This window comes from Pyxicephalus adspersus, chromosome 5 (genome assembly GCF_032062135.1).
Source record: "Pyxicephalus adspersus chromosome 5, UCB_Pads_2.0, whole genome shotgun sequence".
Lineage (NCBI taxonomy): Eukaryota > Metazoa > Chordata > Amphibia > Anura > Pyxicephalidae > Pyxicephalus > Pyxicephalus adspersus.
In genome coordinates this window covers 16,048,348-16,068,786 of record NC_092862.1, presented here as the reverse complement: position 1 = coordinate 16,068,786, position 20,439 = coordinate 16,048,348, and the positions used below count along the sequence as shown (strand labels likewise).

Sequence of the window (20,439 nt, the reverse complement as noted above, 5' to 3'; positions counted from 1 at the left end):
TGTTCTATTTCTCATGCTCATTGATAAGCCACTGTAGTCCACATAATGACCCCTGTTGTCTGTGTTGCTCTTGAGTTACTGGACCCTAGACCAGTCAGAATATTTTTTCAGTTAATTTGAATGGAATGAATGAGAGAACTTCAGGATCAGTATGGATTATCTGGGTAGATTGTCAAGAATACACAGCAGTGGCCTTCAGAAAGCTAATGGTCGATTCTGCTTCATAGGGCCTGATTCATTAAAGCTCTCCAAGGCTAGAGAGGATATGTTTTAATCAGTAAAGCTATGTGATCCAGCAAACCTGAAATAGATTTCTTAAAAGTCATTTAAAGCATACCTAAACTCAGAATTGTTACTTTACATAGAAGAGTAGACAACCCTTTTATTTAAAGTAAAAATTTTGTTTGTTAGTGTTTTTTTTTTTTTGATAGTGCCAACACCCTTTTTTTTTTGCTTCCGCTTTAACATTTGGTTTTTTTTGTTTTTTTTTTAAAGGGTGCAGCACCACTACCTTAATTCTCGATCGCCTAGGCAATCAAGACTGAATAGGAGCGCAGAGCGTCCCGGGATACCTACCTCACACATACCGGGAGGCTCTTGGCTGCTCCTTCTGCGCATACCCGAGCATCTTGGGCATGCACAAAAGGAGGCTTTTCATCAATACGCAAAAAATTGCCAATCTCACGCATGCGCAGTGAGTTCGGTAAGTTTTTTCACAATCTACATCACCCGATCTCACACCTGCGAAGTGTGAGATCGGGTAACGTAAGAGGAAGAACAGGGCACCTGGTGCTCCCTTTGCGCCGGACCAAAGACGTATACGGAGACGACACGGGACCTGATAGAAGAAACCTCCCGATGGATAGACTGACCTGTGTGGTTGAAGGTAACAGTGTTTTTTTTTCTTTTTGGGGTTAGTTTTGAGTTTACTTCCGCTTTAACATTTGTTAGCAAATGTTTTCAATCCTGGACCAGATCAATTCTAGGTTTGCTAGATCACCCATTGCTGAAAGTGTATCCTTTCCAGCCTTGGAGAGCTTTAATAAATGAGGCCCAGAATCAACCAAAAATATTAGAAATGTCTATGATAACACTCTCTTTATTTTTGATTTACTAAAGTTAAGGGTTCCTCACGGAAAATTTACGTCAATTATCCAGTTATCTGGATAAAGTATAAAACATCAGTTATCTGGATAAAGTATAAAACATCAGTTTATATATATATATATATATATACACACACACAAGCTTTGTTTTACATTTAGCAAAAAATAGCCAAGAATCAAGAGCCAAGTAGCCAAGGCAACTGTAAATATTACTGCTGGCACCATTTTTTTTTTACACCTTTTCCACATTTATTTTATGTTCCAAGGCAAAACTTTAAATATAAAAGTCTTTGCTGCTTTGGGGCTTAAAAAAACCAAAACTTTGGTAAGTAAACTCTGATTTTTTTGTCCTAAAGCAGCACATACTTTGGTATGAGGGCTGAGAATTTGAAAATGTCAAAAGGGCAACAGTTTTTTGGGACCCATGTATTGTCTGTCTGTGTAAAATTGCATGCTGGATCAGACAAACTTAATATTTATTTGCCCAGCTGTTCATATGTTTTATGTAAAGAATTAAAAAAATATTTTATGTAGGTTGTGATCACTTACAGTAAACTATGTAAAAGATTTTTATTTTTCCTAATGTAGGTATTTTAGACTCTTTCAGTGCCATCTTTCGGTATCTGACAGTTTATGTTGGGCAAGCAAAAGTAAATATTAGTCTCAAAAACCTAATTTAATAACCTAAAAGACATAAATGCTAAATGTATAATATAAATAATATATATTATATCACTATAAATGCGGTACAATAGTAAAAATACCAATAATATATTTAAATCTTGGCACGTCCAAAAATATGGCATTTATATTACAAAACACATAGAAATCTAACGTTTGAAATAAAAACTAATAAAATAAAATAATACTGTAAAAAATAAAAATGTAAAAATATATATATAGGAACTGCATAACCACAAATCAACATTTTTTTTACTTCTTCTACTCTGTCCTCATGGAGAGTATGAATAGTGGAACTTTTAGAGTGTATAGAAGTTTACATTGCAATTTGTAATGTTCAGACACCTAAAAGGAATCTTCTCATGCACTTTAGATAGCAAAGTTTACCATTTTGGGCTTTGTATATACATATTGCAGTGGTTTAAACACACCACATCTATACGGAGTGCTTAAAAAATATTCAGATATTTACACTGTTAGATCACTCTGCGTTTTTAGAGCTGAGCTTACGCCAACTGCCAAAAAAGTACACAAATCAAAACGTTACCTTTGTCCAAACAATACTCCCGTTCATTATATTACAGAAACTGTCAGACATAATCTCTCCAAGAAGCTGGCATGCACACCATATACAGGTGGTTTTAAATGGTTTAAGGCAAAACTGAAAGATGCCATTTAAAACCCACTCGTTACCTGCAGGCGATACAGAGAGAAAGCATCTATTTTTTTATGATCTAGCCATCAGTATACAAGGATGGTAAAATATTGCTTGGTATTTAAAAGTGAATGCTTTTGCATGCTGTCATCACTGAGGTTCTGAACTAGTTGCTATTGTCAAGAAAACTTTTAAAAGTACAACTTCACCTTGTCACGATATATGATGTATAGCAGTTACATAATGCAAAATAATTTTATCACAAATCTCAATCATCATGGATTTCCTTTAAAGCCTAAATCTATTTTATTTTTTATAATAGCCCCATTATAAAAAGAAATAATACAGTTCTTGTTCAAAAGCTCCTCACCAGCACTGTCTCCCAATGGTCCTACCATGGGTTAAATGGAGGACATAATTATTCTAGCTACTCCAGTAAGCACAGGGAATACAATGATTCAGAGTGGCGTGCACAAATCATCGAACCTTGCAATATCAGGTATATTATAAGGTAGGTATAAAATAAATCAAAAGAACGCATGTTGTTGGGGGCAAGTTTAAGAGGGAATGGATTGATCTTTAACCCAGTTGGCCAGGGCTAACTTTTATTTTTTGAAGTGGGAACAAATGTCCACCCAATGAGAAACTGGCCCTAATTTAATAAAGTTCTCCAAGACTGGAGAGAATACACTTTCATCAGAGAAGCTGGGTAATCCAGCAAACTTGGAATAGATTTCCAAAAAGTCAAGATATTTGTTAGCTATTTGTTAGAAAATGTTTTCAATCCTGGACCAGATCCATTCCAGGTTTGTTAAATCACCCAGCTTCACTGATGAAAGTGTATTCTCTCCAGCCTTGGAGAACTTTAATAAATCAGAGCCACTAAGTCCATGGCCTAGAACAGGTATATTTAGTATTTTTACTTGTTTTACGGTGGTAAAGTAGAAAGTATTAAGGTTGCAGATGGGAAACTAGTATCCTCAGGTCTACAGCAGACTCACAGATCTGACCTGCCTCCTCTATCTTGGGTACCAACATCGGTAATTCAAAGCCAATCCACCATAGATGGACGAATGACCATTTGTACTCTAGTATCAACATAACCATTATTCTAACTCCAAAAAGAATACATTCTTCTCTCTGATCAGTTTTACTCCTAACAAAGCCTAATGTAATGATTAGTGGTTCATCGGGAATGGGCTTCATTAATGAGTAATGACTAAGCTTCATCGGGAGTGAAAAGTGAGGAAGGAGTTTGTTCAGCTTGGAGTTGTAATAATATGGTTAGGATCAGAAGGGAATTTAGAGCATTGCTGCCTCTGTACAGGACTATATTTTGCTGTTAAATACCATTCAGGAACTATTCATACTACTGTTGTCATAACATGCTTGTTGCCACTAAGGCAATTTACGATCATTTGGCAATAAAGTGCCTTTCAAACTGGAACCCACCTTGCTTTGGCCCGGCACGGTACTCATTCAAGAATTTATATGCAATGGTAAACACTGCAGCCCTGTGCAGGGGTAACCATCAGATTGCTGGAGATTTGGATCACTGCTCTTTCCGGCCATCAAGATTGGAAAGGCACTGGAGTGCTTGTACATCCTAACAAAGCATTTGAAATAATAATTTGTCAAGCATCTTATCTTTACCCTTTAACTAATTATTAAAAAAGCTAAAAGTTGTAAATAAAACTGTGATTTTCTTATGCAAATACTTCTTTGAGCCATAGGGAGTGGATAAAAATACTTGTATGAGAATCATGATTTCTCACTCATGATGCACCCTTAGTCCGGTCACTAAGTATCAAAACCATCAACATCTGAACAATCAAACCAAAACTTAACCATGTGAAAGTTCCAAATTAATTCTTTCTTCATTTTTGCAAGTTTATATGGAAAGAGAGTGGGAGTGGGCAAAGGGACGATACATATATAAACATCAGATAAAGGTGTGAGTTACAAGAACCTAATATGGGCAAAGTAGAGGTTCACTTTACAAAATCCTCGCAGAAAAATGGCTGGCGAAATCCCGCTCACAACCATACAGAAAAAAAATAAAAGTTGCAAACCTGACTCATACTGCCAATTCTTTTGCAAGTTAAGGCCCCTTTATGCGGCTAAGGTTTAAATATTACCCATTCATGCTTTAATTTAGATACACAAGTTTAATTAAAAGTATATACTATGAACTATTATGTTACTTTGATTTGGGCACAATATGAATTTCATTACCGAACTGCTTCCTGATGAAAGGAAAAAATAAGAAATAGTACATTATACTCATGGATGGTCCAATTACAACCGCAAACTATAATTATAAGAACAAATTAGTCACCAGGCACAACTTCATTGTCATTTGCACTACAAAGTAACTGCTGATTACGGACCAAAACACAAAAATGCTGCACAAACGTCACTTCAGCCAACAAAAGAAGCCACATGGATAAAACTATAAAGTTATTTTTGGAAATAATAAAAACATTGAGAAAAACAGGCGTTTACATTTTTTTTCCCAAGAATATATTCGTAACGTTGTAAGCTTTAAACATATAAGGTTGATGGCACTGGACAACTGATGGTCACAAATGAAAATTCTTGTACCAAACTCTACGAGCTTCATAAAGTCTTAGGATTGTGAAGGTGACGCACCGAGATGACTAACAAGAGACATAATTACATGTGTAGGAAGCCTTTATTAAATGCTTTTTATTACAAGTGAGTGGTTACTGCTATGGTAACGTTTTGAGTGCCTAACATGTCCAATAAACTTCAACTAACAGGTCACAAACAATCCAATGAACTCTGACATGGCAGCAAAAGAAATCCTTAGGAAGATGACTAAAACCACCATTATTCTCACAAAATTACTGTGACGTCTTAGAACATTTTCAATTGATCATTAAAACTGACCAACATCGTCATTATCATTAGTAAAGGGTCATTTTGTGATATGAAGAATTATCCTTTAGCCTGGTCTCATTTTTAAAAAATAAGCCATTTTGGCTACTTGCATGATGGACATTTCTTACTGAATATCCCTTGAGCCAAATCAAAAAACTATCAATCGCAAAAACAAAAATATGCAAACTAATACATAAAAGCAATGCTCTAAAAAAAAAAAAAAAAAAAAAAAAAAAAAAAAAAAAAAAAAAAAAAAAAAGATTAAAAAATAAAAATAATAGGGATATTTGAAAAGTTTGCTATTTGGCATTTTCAAGTTATCTAATGTTTCAAAAACTTTTAAAAGATATTAATTACCATTTACTAAATAACATGAAAATTTCCGTCTTGTGTATGTCGCTTATGAAATTACACCCACACCCAAGTTTATATGATATATCACTTAGAAAAGCAATTATTTACTTAATCACCTTAGTTTTTGAATCTTTTTATTAGCTGGATTCTGGATATAATAAAATAAATCTACAACCTTCCCAAGAACATTTATAAAAATCTACACAACAGCGCTTACGGTAAAAAACGAATGATGGATAACTCTAATTTACTTTAAAAAATGCACATTTATGTGACCCCTCTGAGAAAGGGAATTGCCTGAAAGCTTTGCAATTTTTTACAGATTTTCCTAACTAACATATCATCACCTCCCTAGAATTCTAGCTGCTTATTTAAAAGTAATTGATTTGTGGTTATAATTCTCTTGTAGAAATGAAAAAGAAAAATGCAGAATGCCAGCTTCATTTGATAAATTCATACCTAGAATTATATCGGAACTGCATGCTTCTTAGAAATATCAAAGCTTGTTAGTCCGGTTTTCTGTTAAGTAATCTCAATACCAGTGGACTGATATCATAGCAACAGATACATAAAAAAAAAAACGTTGAAAAGACAACTAATAGAATAATAGCACATAATGATACGTCTGTCTTTTATCGCCACTAAACCTCCTGGTGCTTGAGGGGTACGGTTTCATTACTTTCCATCACATAAGTAAGATTATATTGCATCATGTCATTTACAAGAGAAAGTATTCCTGGGTTTCCTAACCTAGCATATTTGAGGAAAGCCTTGATTCCTGATAGACTTTGTACTTGGATGAGATCCTTAGATTAAAGAAATCGAATATGTCTTTGGCTCAAAACATACAGAGGGATACCAGGATAAGCTGAGCACTATTGAATTATAGTCATCCAAACAGGGTGGGGCATGGCAATGGGTGGAGTGCCTAACCTGGAGGAATGAAAAACTGGCAACAGTCAACATTGTTTGATAGTCTCTCTATTTGCCAGCCTATACCATTTCAGCCTCTGGTCTAAACCCTTGGAAAAGTTTTGTCATAAGCAAATGAATATCGAGCTCCAGGAAAAGTGCGTACTTTAAATGTATTCAACTCATTTCTACAAACATAAATAGGTTGTTGTTGTGGTATATATTGATACTAAATAAATAAAAAATGAAACATTATAATAAAAAGTTATAAATACAAATTATAAATATATTTTTTTTCTGTAAAAGCACTAAAAAACTGATGCAATTTTTACCATATAATATAAAAATCAGTGTCCCGTAAGCATTATTGTTTTGTATTTTATTTTTTTTAAATAACAAGAACAAAATAAATATTTTGGTGTAAGTCTTAGAAATCTCTTATTTGTACTGATGTATTTTAAAGTTCTTCTCCAAAATATTCATGTCATGGGTGGTCAAGTATTAAGGTTCCAGTAACACAAGTTACCCATTAGTGGTGCCATGACCATCAATAGCATCTTATACTTGGACTATCTCTGGTTACCAAAAACACCTCTCTATGTAATTAAAGCCATCGCTATTTTTGCAATGCAAAGGGACAGAAGCGGGTTGTGATGAGTTCCCTTAACACAAAAACATCATCAAAGCTATTTTTTGCTTCTGTACAATATTAAGGGAAAAAAAAAACTTACAAACCTTTAAAACTTAATAGAAAAAAAAAATCTTACAATAGTTAAATATTAAACTGTAGAAGTCCTAAAAATAACCTCTTTATACAGAATGCTATTGTGAGAGTCCAGCCAAATATTGCATGCCTGAAAAAAAATAATAACTATATATATATATATATATATATATATATATATATATATATATAATAAAATAAAAACAGTCAACATCCATCCATATACAAACTCTGTATTTGTTGAAGCAAACAATACAAAAAGAAAGAAAAATTGTTTAAAAAATTATAGTTATATCTTATGTTTTATAACTTTATAAATATTTATTTTATAATAAAAAAAATCTTTAGAGATAAAGCCCATGATTCATCCCTGGATTCAAAAACATCTATCAACAATACACATATGCAGAAAACGGGGCCATTTTTCTTATTCAATAACTTTAGACAGCTCAAGGTCTCGTTCTGAACTATATGAAAGATGGATTACAAGTTATTGTAAATTTTGAGTGACTATTAAATGCAGGTTATAATACCTAAAAGAAGCAACAGTAGACAGGGAATAAACAAGTAAAACAAACCTGTCAAAGGGGAACTTAATTGAGTCAAACTAAAACCACTCTGTCACGTCACTGGTATACTTAATATACGTGAGTTGTCTTATCATTATATTTCAGTTTTTTATCTTATTATGTCAATATAATAACAAATATACAATGACAAGAACAGTTCACAAAATATATTATGATGTTTAGTTTGTAAAGCTTCTTCTTTATCTTAAGTCACCTATAGAGGTATTGCTACGTATTAATACCGATGACTCATTTCACTTATACACCTACTCTCCAGGCAGTTATTAACTGACCGAAAAAAAAGAAGATTGAATATAATAGCTGAACAAAAAAATCAAATCCAGATTTCCTTCTTGATTCTTGGGAGAAAGTAAATCATTGATTGTTCTGACGCGGATATTAATGGGATTCATGCAACGCTCTGTGTAATTATTGCATCATGAAGCAACAGTATAATAAAGTCTTTGCATGTAACAAAGTATCAATAATGTTTGTTTAAAAATAGAAGACGTGATCTGCTTGTTTTTCAGCACTGAATTAACATGACGTGGACTCTTTTGAACCTTTTTATTTTTCAGTAGAGAAGAGCTAATTTAATAAAGATGATTGAACTATCAGAATTCCATATTAACTATAATAAAGGAGCACAGTTTTAGCCTTTTTTTTTTATAAAACACGATCTGAAGTTTAGAATATGCTTAATAGAAGAAGAGTGTTTTACTGCACAGAACTTTTTGCATTAAAAATCTAAATCTCTTAGATTGTAAGCTCTGTTGGACCAGGTCCTCAACCCTATATATATATATAATAAATTAACACACTCTCTTGCTTCTTACACAAAGAAAATTTTGGGTTATATAGGTGGCTGTGACATTGTATCCATTTATTCAAAAGGTGTTTTTAAAATAAATATATATAAATCCTGTATCACTATCATTTGCAACCCCTATTTAATGATTTAATGTACAGCACTGCGTGATATGTTGGCACCATATACAGTATATTTTATATATATATATATATATATATATATATATATATATAAATAAATTAACACACTCTTTCGCTTCTTACACAAAGCAAATCATGGGTTATATAAGTGGCTGTGTGCACACTGTATCCTTTATTCAGAAGGTGTATTAAAAAAAGCAAAAAGTAACATGCAAAGTTAAGTAACTAACAACATCCAATGAGAAGTGATAATCATTGTTATAATTTGATTGAACCTGCACCTGATTGGTTGCATTTCATTTTACTTTGTTAGTAAAGATCTTCTTATAGGACAAATCAGCCCTTGCACAATACTAAAGTATTATATAATAGTATAATATACAACAGCCATACCTAAAACAAACAAAACTACACACACAACAATAAACTTTGAATGTCCTCAACTACTTAAAGAAGTTTTAAAAATAACTTTTCCTCCATGTACAAGTGATACACACAAAGTAACTGAGCTCCCACCACTGCTATAAAGTTCATTCACAGGTTTATAAGAGTATCCACAGGTGGCAAATACAGTAGATGCTTGTCAGTAGTAACACCAAGGGGTGAGTTGACACAGCAAGAGAGGAGTAAATTAAGGAAGGGGTATGTATTATTTATTGGACAGGATAAATATACTATACTAAATATTTAGGCTGTAGGTTTTCAGCAGCATTTCTAAATTGTATAAATGTATGCCCTTTTTTTTATAAACAACAGATCCCGAATTCCCCCCCTTAACGTGTGCCAGTTGATCGCAGCCAGCCCCTACGGAAAGAAAATTTACAGAGGCCACCAACTATGTTTCTAAAGTATAATCATTTACTATAACGTATCTCTAATATATTCTATTATAAAAACTTTTAGACATAGTTTGAAAGTTAGACATACCCTTTGACAGCTGCACCACTAGGAGAACCTGTGTCACGGTCTGAAATCTAGAATACCTTGATAATGTAATTACACTTTGTACTTGATGGCTGGTATAGTTATAATGTCAGCCGTAATTATGTACACCCAAGAATGTATTTTTTTCTTTTAAGAACTACAAAATGTTAAAGTAATTTTTTTTAGAATCCCAAAATACCCAGTATCATTATTCACAGCTAAAAGTCCAAAATACTTTATTAACTGGTTTGGACACAAAGTTAAAAAAGTTGCTGTTTTAAAGTTCTGTGTAACAGTTGAATTAGAAAACACAGGTATAGTTCTCTGAATAATAATATTAATGAAATGTGTATGTATTTGAGAGTGAAAGCTAAGAATCAATAAGAAATGGGAAGGATTCTGCGACTTTTGACCAGAATGGCTACCGGCTAGCCAATGCTGATACTTGCTATAGTCGCAAGGGCTCATGCAACATTCCAGCGTAATCCAAATTTCATATGAAAATCACTAAAGCACTTACAGTATTTACTGGGTTGTGAATGTCACACTTACGTTCAATACTTTTTTTTTTCGGGATACCTATGTTACTACTCAGAAGTAAACAGACAATGCAAGTTCTTGTTTAAACAACTTTTTCCCTTCTGTGGTCAAGACAGTCTAGGAGAAACTTGTGTGTGGATTCTACCTTTGAAACGTGTCTTAGAGCCAAGAGTCACACGTTTAAGATTCTATGATTTGAAATAGAAGCATGAATATGAAAACGTTTAACCCGTTCCTGGCCGAAAGAGACTGAGCCCCCTCTCAACCCAAAAAAAAAAAGGAGTATACAGAAACACAGGGACGATCAGACAGGAGCCCTGCGGAGCAGCATATGGAAAATGTAATGTGTTCTATGTTAAAGTATCTGTCTAGTGTTATAAACTCCAATTTGACTTGTGAGGTGTAATATTTGGGACAGAAACGTCTGCGTTTACAGTTGTCCACGGCTGCCAAAAAACGAATCCAGACTACCACAATAGTTGTCCTGTGGAAAGTAAATTAGGCAAAGGCAAACAGCTATTGGAAAGTTGTCAGTTGATTGAATGAATGGACTATTTTATGTCTGTACAGAATATCTTAATCAAAATACATCCTTGTGTCGGGAACGGTATTTTTACTACCAATTTGTACATGTTTGCTTTTAATATAAGGCCAGTCAGCATGGCACTTGTGCAGTTCCGTGCTTTCCACACACGTGAATAAACACATGTTCACAAATTTACTAAATCTAGTAGCCCGATTTATTTCTTTTTTTCCTTTTATGCAAAAGGTGAAAACACAAGCCCGACTTGATGTTTTAGACCTCCAGGTTTGTAGTTTTAACCTATCAAATGCCAAACTAGGCCTCGTCAGCCAGCGGATAGCCCAGGTCTCAAGGCCAAGGTAATAAAGTTACACTTCCCAAATGAATGAAAATAAGGGAAAATATGGTTACTAAGATAAGCCTAGATGTCTGTGTTTGTATTAGCCACGTCAGAAAGTTAAACAGAAAAAAAAAAGTCAACCACTTTAAAAGAAATCAAACAGTCTGGTATCATTTCCAGACAGTCGTGTCATTGTCAATGGCTACAGATGTTTAGATGATGATCCAAATTAGTACGATATATATGATATGCGTACGTTGCTTACCAGTATACAGGCAAAAAAATAAACAGTTCCAGAAGTATTACGAATAAAAATACACTTATATCATTTTTGGATTTTTTTCCTTTTCATTTATTCTCTCAAATACTTTCTTTTGTATTTTAATACGATTTGTCACAAACAAACTTTCTCCATAAAAAAGAAAGTATGGGACTTTGTTCATTAGAGAAAAACTGACAGTGATTAAGAGTTTCCTTCTATTTTTGTTTTACTATATCTGCGCCTGATGAAATAAAGACCGCCTTTGTGATTTACTTATATTTATAGTTTCCATACAGGTCCCCAATGGAATGCTCTCTTGCATCTCTCTGACCTCAACTCCTTACTGCACAGTATATTTACATAAGATTTAAAAATACATTTCCAGGCTAGCACTGCTGCGATTAGACATTTTGGGTCCTGATTAGCATCAAGTTTTTTTTTTCTTTTCCTCTCTGCAGCACAGCTTCATCATCTTGAAGAGTAACAAGCCACTAACTTTTCAACACTTTGCAACTGTTCAAACACTTTGTCCTCACCATAAAAAAGAGCTGTGTATTTACTCCTAACAATCTCACACAGGAACAGAAATTACACCAAGGCCTAATCACTCATTTGAATATAATATTTACTTTACAACACACTTGATGCTGTTACATCACAATTTTAAAAAAGAAAAAAAAAAAATGAGCACACGTACCCAGAGGTACAGAGCATTCATTCTGGCGATCTGTTAATTCAGAACCCTTTTCAATGTCTCCTCCATTATCAGCATAAAAAGAATAAAAGGGATTAAGAATAGAGAGTAATGACTCATTTCAAATCGTGTGCAGAAAGGCAAATTCTTCCAGGCTGCATGGGAGTAAAAAAAAAAAAAAATCCACCCAGATCAAACAGAAAAATAAAACAAAAAAGAAAAACATAACATATAACCTCAAATACATGAATGAATACGAGAGCTCGGCTATTCATTCATAAACTTTAAAAAGCACCTGGAAAACAACAAAGTCCACAGCACACGTGATCCCAAACTTTAATCTGCTTGATTCATTGACAAATAAAAAAAAAAAACAATAAAAATATAAAAAAGACAAACTGTATCAGCAGCCGGTATCAATAAATAAAAAGTTTGTCAAACTTACTACTCGTCATCATTGTCCTTCGATCACCCTAAATCCCATGATCACCACAAACGTGTAACAACAAAACCGATAAGTTCATCAATTTTTGTATTTCAAAAAATAAAATTAAAAGTAGGAAGTAAATCACATCCATCCAATGTTTCTTCTCATGGTAATACAGTGAGTTGCTCCTTTAAGGAGAAAAAAAAAATATGACCTGGAAGTTACTCTAACCAAGCAACAACAAACAACAAAAAAAGAGGAAAAAAAAACAATACAGTCTCCTTTCCTATTATCTCTTCCTGTGTGTGAACTTGACCCTCCTGGTGCAGACAGGGCTCAAACAGATTGGACCAGGACAAAAGTAGAAAGAGCCAGGGCTACTGAAGACTGAAGTAGCCAATTTTCATGTCTCGTGCTTTTTGACCCACCATGAAAAAAAAAAAAAAAAATTCTCCCATGCACGTGAAACGTGAGAGGGAATGTTTCACCCTCCTCTCTCCCTTGGTGCATTGAAGAAAAAAAAGGCACTTGTTTGGGTTCAGATCCCCCACGTTTATCACAGTTGAGACCATATTGAAAATAGTTTCCAGGGGCGCCGTACCTACGCTAGTTAATCACGACATCGTCCCGAGGGCACCTCGACCGGTTACACGTCATATTTTATATCCCGATTATTTTTACATTTTATGATAAATATTCCACTTTGGATTCAATTTTTTTAATAACTAATATCATGCACATATACTGTAACAGATGCCTGTATCATTACAAATCAGGATATTTTTGTAAGTTTCAAAAAGTCACCAACTACATGTACAATTCTGAAATAACATATTTAAAAAATAATGATAATTACAAAAACAAGCAGGTCCAGAAACAATTCTGTGCACAAAGTGGGACTGTCCCTGCAAATCAGGATCACTTCCAACATCTGAAAAATAAATGAGACTACTCCTGCAGATCCCCAAAAAGTGGGGCAGTCCATGCAAATCAGGATCACTTCCACAATTTGAAAAATAAATGGGACTATTCCCGCAGATCTCCAGAAAATGGAACAGTCCCTGCAAATCAGGATCCCTTCCTAACACAAATATCTGAAAAATAAATGGGACTATTCCCGCAGACCTCCAAAGAGTGGGACAGTCCCTGCAGATTACACTTCCAGGTGCAACAACTGAGACATCTTGCAGATCAAGGCCACTTCCAGGGACACCAGTGTTCTGGGACAATATGGGCAAAAAGCTTGAACAGTCCCTGCAGATCAGTGCCACTTCCACAGGGCATTAATCTGCACACAAAAAAAACTGTGACTGCATATTAATAGCACTTTCAGAAACAATAAAATCCATGAATCTGCAGAAGCTGGGACAGTGTGCACAGATCATGGGCACTTTTAAAATAGCTGTCCCCACAAGATCACTTCCAGGGCCAGCTTAGGAATCAGATCACAGTCCCTACACAAGGATCAGGGGCCACTTGTCCAGAGCCCATTCTGCACAAGCTCCAGACACACACAACACCATGCAATAATATTTACGCCAGCAAGCAAAAAGAAGTCTGAAGATCCATAGAGAGAGAATAAAAAAGAATAAAAGCAATCTTCTCCTTCACCCTTCCCTGATGTGATCCCAGTGCTGGATCTGCACCCCTTTGATTTTGACTCTTACCTGTTGATTGATCTGCAATAACCTCAGCAGCAGTCTGAAAGATGGTGGAGTTCCAACGTGATCCATGTAACGCTTCCTTGTTGCTTTGCAGAGTTGATCTGTGATTATTTTTTGCTTTGGGGGGGTGGGGGGAAGATTTAGGTTTCCTGTTCCCCCAGTGTGTGTGTATGTCTGAGTGCAGAGACAGACAGGAACAAGGAGTGGGGGGCTAGGGGAAAGGAGGAGGAGGGGAAGGGGGAGAGATCTGGATGCTGGGGGTTTAATAAGAGATCCCTGTCTGGACAAGGAGACTAGATCCCAGCAAGATCAGCTCTTTATCAGCAAATGTTATCGCTTGTCAGGACCTCAGTCTGCGAGCATTACGTCAGATTCAAGACACCAACACTATTAATATCAAAGGAGCCTTAAGCAGAGACAGGCACCACCCCCGACTGCACAGGCTTAAAGGAATAGACATGCTCCAATCTACAGACAGAAGCAGCAGCTCAGCATGATCAGAGGAGGAGGGGAGTCACATTGCTCCCAGCCCCCTGGATACACTTCATTTCCAACTTGCATTGTCTTCTGCACAGGTTCTTACTTCTGCTGCATTGCAAACTTTAGAACTTGGAACTAAACAAGAAGCTGCATGGGACAGATCTTTATATTCTAGACACTTGTTACTTTGTATCTCTTCTGCATGTCAGGAGAGTGCAAATCATCTGCAGGCCATTCTACAGCTGCTCTGTGCTCTTCTGATTTCTGGGTCTTGTTTTTTGTTTATTCACAATTTTGTTTTTATTTATGTTTATAAAATAAACTTTAAAAGTAAAAGAGAGAAGGATACAAAGTATCAATATTTGTTTTATGGAATAGAGCAGTGTTCTCCACCTTTTTAACAAGAGGTGACTCTAAAATCCTTCCTTTTCTTCTTATTTTCTTCTTATTATTATTCCTAATATTTTCTTTTTCTTCTTATTATCATTATTGCTAATATTATTGTTATTATTATTTTCTTTTTCTTCTTCTTCTTCTTACTATTATTATTATTATTTTTTTTCTTATTATTATTATTATTATTATTGCTGTTATTATTGTTATTATTATTATTATTTTCTTTTTCTTCTTCTATTATTATTATTATTATGAATAAACAGGATTTATATAGCGCCAACATATTACACAGCGTTGTACATTAAATTTCTTCTACTTCTTATTCATATTATTCTTCTTCCTATTATTATTTTCTTTTTCTTCTTCTTCTTTTTCTTCTTCTTCTTCTTCCTATTAATATTATTATTATTATTGTTATTGTTATTATTTTCTTCTTCCTCTTGTTCTTCTTCCTACTATTATTATTTTCTTTTTTTTTCTTCTTCTTCTTCCTATATATTATTATTATTATGTTCTTCTTCCTCTTCTTCTTCTTCTTTTTCTTCTTTATGTTATTATTAATGCACTGTATGTATATAGTTTTTACATATTACACAGCACTTTAAATTAAAGAGGGGCCTCTAGAAAGAACTTTCAGTACTTCAGGTACCTCTGCTGTAGTTACTATATCCACAATTCATTAGTGTGGTGGTCAGTGAGAAGAATGTCCCTCCTTAATATTATTATTATTATTAATAATAATAAACATGATTTATATAGCTCCAACATACTACGCAGTGCTGTACATTAAATAGGGGGTTACAAATACAGTGATACAGGAGGAGAGGACCCTGCCCCAAAGAGCTTACAATCTAAGAGGTGGGGGAAGTAACACACAATAAAAGGGGATATATGTGGGGGTGAGAAGTAGTGATAGTTTCAAAAGACAGAAGAAGATAACTTTCAGTTCTTCAAGGACCCCTTGCTGTAGTTACTATATCCACAGTTCATTAGTGTGGTGGTCAGTGAGAAGAATGTCCCTCCTTAATATTATTATTATTATTATTATTATTATTAATAATATGTAACAGGATTTATATAGCGCCAACATATTACGCAGCGCTGTATAATAAATGGGGGTTGCAAATACAGACAGTGATACAGGAGGAGAGGACCCTGCCCATAAGAGCTTACAATCTAGGAGGAGGGGGAAGTCTCACATAATAGGTATTAATATAATACACAATAATTGTTATAATAACACAATAACAATTTATATTTTTATTAAAAAGGATTTATATAGCACCAACATATTACAAAGCACTGTACAATATGAAAGAGTTGCAGATGACAGACAGATACAGACAGTGACACCGGATGAGGAAAAGACCCTGCTCTGAAGAGCTTACAATCTAGGAACCCTTATAGATAGTGTGAGACCTGAGAGGTACAAACTTAAGCTCAAGGAGCCCCTAGCAATCCCGTAGAGAATCAATGTAATGGAGGCTGGATGTGGACTAGTAGTATTTCACTTATCACCCGCATATGCCTAGACCAGTGTTTTTCAAACAGGGTTCTGTGGGTCCTTTGGGTTCCTCCAGAGGTTTCATGGGGTTCCTTGAGCAATTAACAGTTTTTGACACTTAATAATTACAACTGACAAGTACCTAAGTAAGTTTAACTGACAATATTGCCCTTTAGGCTATCTGTAAGTGTGACATTCTTCCCACTGACCACCATACTAATGTATTGTGAGCTGTGGATAAAGTATTTATAGATGGGCTTTTCGAAAGGTCGGGAAACACTGACCTAGGTAGTCAGAAGCACTAACATACAGTAACCTGTGCCAGTGTTTGTAGGTGGCTGCAGCATTTTGGCATTGAAACCCCTTGTAAAAACCAAGCGTCATCACTTGGTTTGCAAGTAGCTACAGTTCAAGTCTATGGAGGGGTAAGATCGACAAACTGCCCCTAAACGTAGTATCCAAAACAACACTACCACATGTCGAATAAAGGGTAATAAATGAACACATTCTGTCCAGTGTTAAATGGTTTTTGCATGCAGTTTTGAGCTGTAAAACCACGTGCAAAACTAGAAGTCTGAACTCAAAACTAAGAAAATAGTTAGAAACAGTGAAAGTAGTGAAAACAGTGGATTGCGTCTCCATAATGTAAGCACTGCCACATGTACCCTCCAAGCCTGGAAGCTTGACAAAGTTGGAGAATAATAGAGCCAGGGATAGAACATTGCCACTGTATAGAAATAAGTGGGTAATATTTCAAGAAAACTGACAATAAAAAAAAATGCTAATAACTTTTGAAATGATATGCCAAAGTTATAGATTATATATATGACGTGACAGAGTTTAAATGTAACAGAAAACAGGAAGCTGAGTAGGTCACATATTTATTGTGGGCACTTGTTTCTTTGTATCAGCTCAGCTGGATGTCAGTGTGGCCGTGTAAAGCTAAGTACACACTTGTAATAACTGTAAGTAGAAACAATCATTATTGATTGTCAGTCATTTAATGGATAAGAAAGGCGGGGGGGGGGGGGGGGGAGGCAAGGCAATTCAGTGACCAGAAATGCAGATAGTTAATATTATTATTGATAAACGGGATTTATATAGCACCAACATATTACGCAGCGCTGTAGTGCTCACAGATTAGTGAACCATACTAGGGTACAACTTTACAGGTTTCATCCAAGATGATCACAAACGTTCATCTCATTTAGGAATGAAAATGAAAAAGACAACTGTGATTAGAAATGATGAAGTCATCGTTGTATCTCCCTTTGTTTTCAATGTTTATTTATTTTTTTTTGCTTTTTTTATATAAATAGGTAATTGAAATAAATTTCATATATATATATCGTTATAAGTAATAAAATATAACTTTGCCATGTGGGTTAAACTTTGTAAGTGGGTTAATTATAGTTTTAGTATTAGAGTAAAATAAACAATTGTTATCTTTGCTTTAGCATTGCTTTTTTATGGGTGCATTTCAGTGCTGCTGATCTCCTGCAGCCCCTGTAGTATTATGCATACACTTCCGCACTGCTTTCTGATGGTGACAACAAGACTATACCTGTATATTGTGTGTCAGCATGGACACCTAAACTGCGTACAGACAGGAATTTACTATTGCAGGAAACGATAATTCCTAATTGTTTCCAGGGATGGTGGAACAATTGTGCTCTGTACACCAGCACTTTTCAGTTCTATGAAAAGGGGAGGGGATGAGCGGGAGTCACCACGCTGCATCCTCCTTCATAGGATATGACAGAGGTTATCCCAGTTGTTCTTTTATTGATCCACTGTGGCAATCACTTAACACCATTGAGGGATTGCTTTACACTTTAGCTTTTTGCCAGAAATGATCACAATTGTTTGTCTTAGGCAGCAGTCATCTAGCATGTGTACAAAGCTTTGGTGTGCACTGGAAGTGCCACAGGGTGACAATGTAGAAGAACAAATTGGGGAGACACAGGTGGAGTATAATAAAGCCTAAACATGGCTCTATATAGAAGGAGCAACAAGTATTATGTGCTTTTGTGAAATTGTAGTGATTGGGTTTTGATCTGAAAAAAACAGGAAGCTGCCCGGGACGCAACTTTTACTGAGCTCAGCTGAATATCAATGCAGCCATATGTGAGTAGAAATAAAGAGAACTGTGCTGAGTGATGTAAACCCAAAAACCAATCATCAGTTGCTACCCATATTGCTGGTTCAATGAAAGTTTTTGTTTGTTTTTATTGCAAGGGTGGCACTGTACCACTGTATCATGCAAATACAAAACATGCCTGCAAGTCATTTAACTAATAGGAGGAGATGGGGGCTGGGAGATACAAATGAGAGATTTCACTGTAAATCACACAAAAACTACTTTGGCCTACACACTTATCCGGCCAGCACGGAGACAGGAGACTTAGAAGGACTAAAAACTTAGAGTATATGTATAGCTCATTTTTTTAAGCCTGGAACAGAGTAGGAAGGGGTTAAACTCCAATCTGTTTATTGTCTGTGTGCTGTTAGGGAAATTAACCTTTTCTTCCTGCTTCAAGAACATAGGAAATTGGAGGAAATCTAAGGGGGATTCCCTTTTAGACAACCACCCCAAAACAATGGTTTCTATTAGAAGATTTCTCCTCCTCGCTTGTTTTAAGGAGCTCTAAAAAGTTTTATTTACATCAATTTTTTTTCTTTTGTTTTTGGAGTGCCAATGACCAATACAAATAGAAGGGTGAATGTTCCCAATTGGGAAAACAAAGCTAAAGAGCCAAAGTTTTTCATTTTTTTTTTGCAGGATCACCAGGTATTCTTTGACTTGTAACCATAGATTAGAGAATAAAATACAGTGTGTGTAACTGATTGGGTTATATCCTCTTCACCAACAGATATGTATCTCTCAATCTGATTGCCAACTGGGATCAGGCATGTGGAGGGAAGTGGAATCTATTCAGGTGTGCAAAGCACTAAAGTCATTGGATCAGTTAGGCGTGTTACATTTGTTGGAGTCAGTGTAGGATTTTCTTAAAGAATAGGCTGTCCTGTGTGCCCCTTCCCCTAAACTAACCCCCCTCTGCAGATGCAATATTTATCAATATCCGGCAGGCCACTGTCATGGTGGCTCCTGCACATTACTGCTCCATCTATTCCTCCAGTCCCATAGAAGTCTATCACATCCGAAAAGGCATGGGTGCATTTAGGGAAAGGGGGCATCTAGGACAGTTAGCCCTTAAAAAGAATCTTTGCATTGGTTAAACTTATTTACAGTTAAACTTCAAAGAAAAAGTAAAGCACATCACAAATTGATTTTTGATTAAGAAATGAAAGGTGCAGAGTAACAGAAGTTGCAGTTTTGGAAGTTTAAAAAACTTATTTACAATGGCTTCCTTCACAGTGCATTTGGTACTGCATTGTAACACTGCAGGTATTAGCAAAGGATTTTGTTGTAATATCCAAGCGGTGAGTTGCTGCGTGTCTGGGTGCTTTATTGCCCTAACAGATTTTATTTAAGAAATATATATAAATTGTACAGAATCCAGGAGCCAGATTTTATATACTAGAAGTCAGCGAGCATGTTGGAAAGCGGAATAATTCTGCTGCCAGCATTAGAAAATGCTGCAGAGAACTGGCTGGGTGAAATCATTCAGGTGCATTGACTACTTGGCTCTTATTGCAAGTACTGTGTGGGTGCCGGTGTATTTCACTTATACATAAATTGCTTCAGTTAACGTTCGAGCGGCATTGTGTAATACCAAGGCCAGGGTGCTGCTCTTGTGTAGTCATTGCAAAATATTTAAATGTTGCTTTTTATCTTCCTCAAATGAGAAACAAAACAGACTTAATA

The 20,439-nt window shown here is 35.3% G+C and overlaps 1 protein-coding gene and 1 long non-coding RNA gene across 5 annotated transcripts in view; one reads left to right on the top strand and one right to left on the bottom strand.

The window, feature by feature from the left end:
* The window catches only part of TRPS1 (transcriptional repressor GATA binding 1), a 194,626-nt gene extending 179,426 nt beyond the window's left edge, over positions 1-15,200 (bottom strand). The window contains exon 1 of one of the 3 annotated variants that reach the window (XM_072410719.1): positions 14,234-15,200. The gene's annotated coding sequence lies outside the window, so the exon portion shown is untranslated. The remainder of the gene's footprint in view (positions 1-14,233) is intronic. The other 2 variants (XM_072410718.1, XM_072410720.1) reach the window with 2 other exon arrangements.
* A 2,281-nt stretch (positions 15,201-17,481) lies between these two features.
* The window catches only part of LOC140330544 (uncharacterized), a 66,075-nt gene continuing 63,117 nt past the window's right edge, over positions 17,482-20,439 (top strand). For both annotated transcript variants that reach the window (XR_011920758.1, XR_011920757.1), the window contains exon 1: positions 17,482-17,575. This is a non-coding gene — a long non-coding RNA (uncharacterized lncRNA). The remainder of the gene's footprint in view (positions 17,576-20,439) is intronic.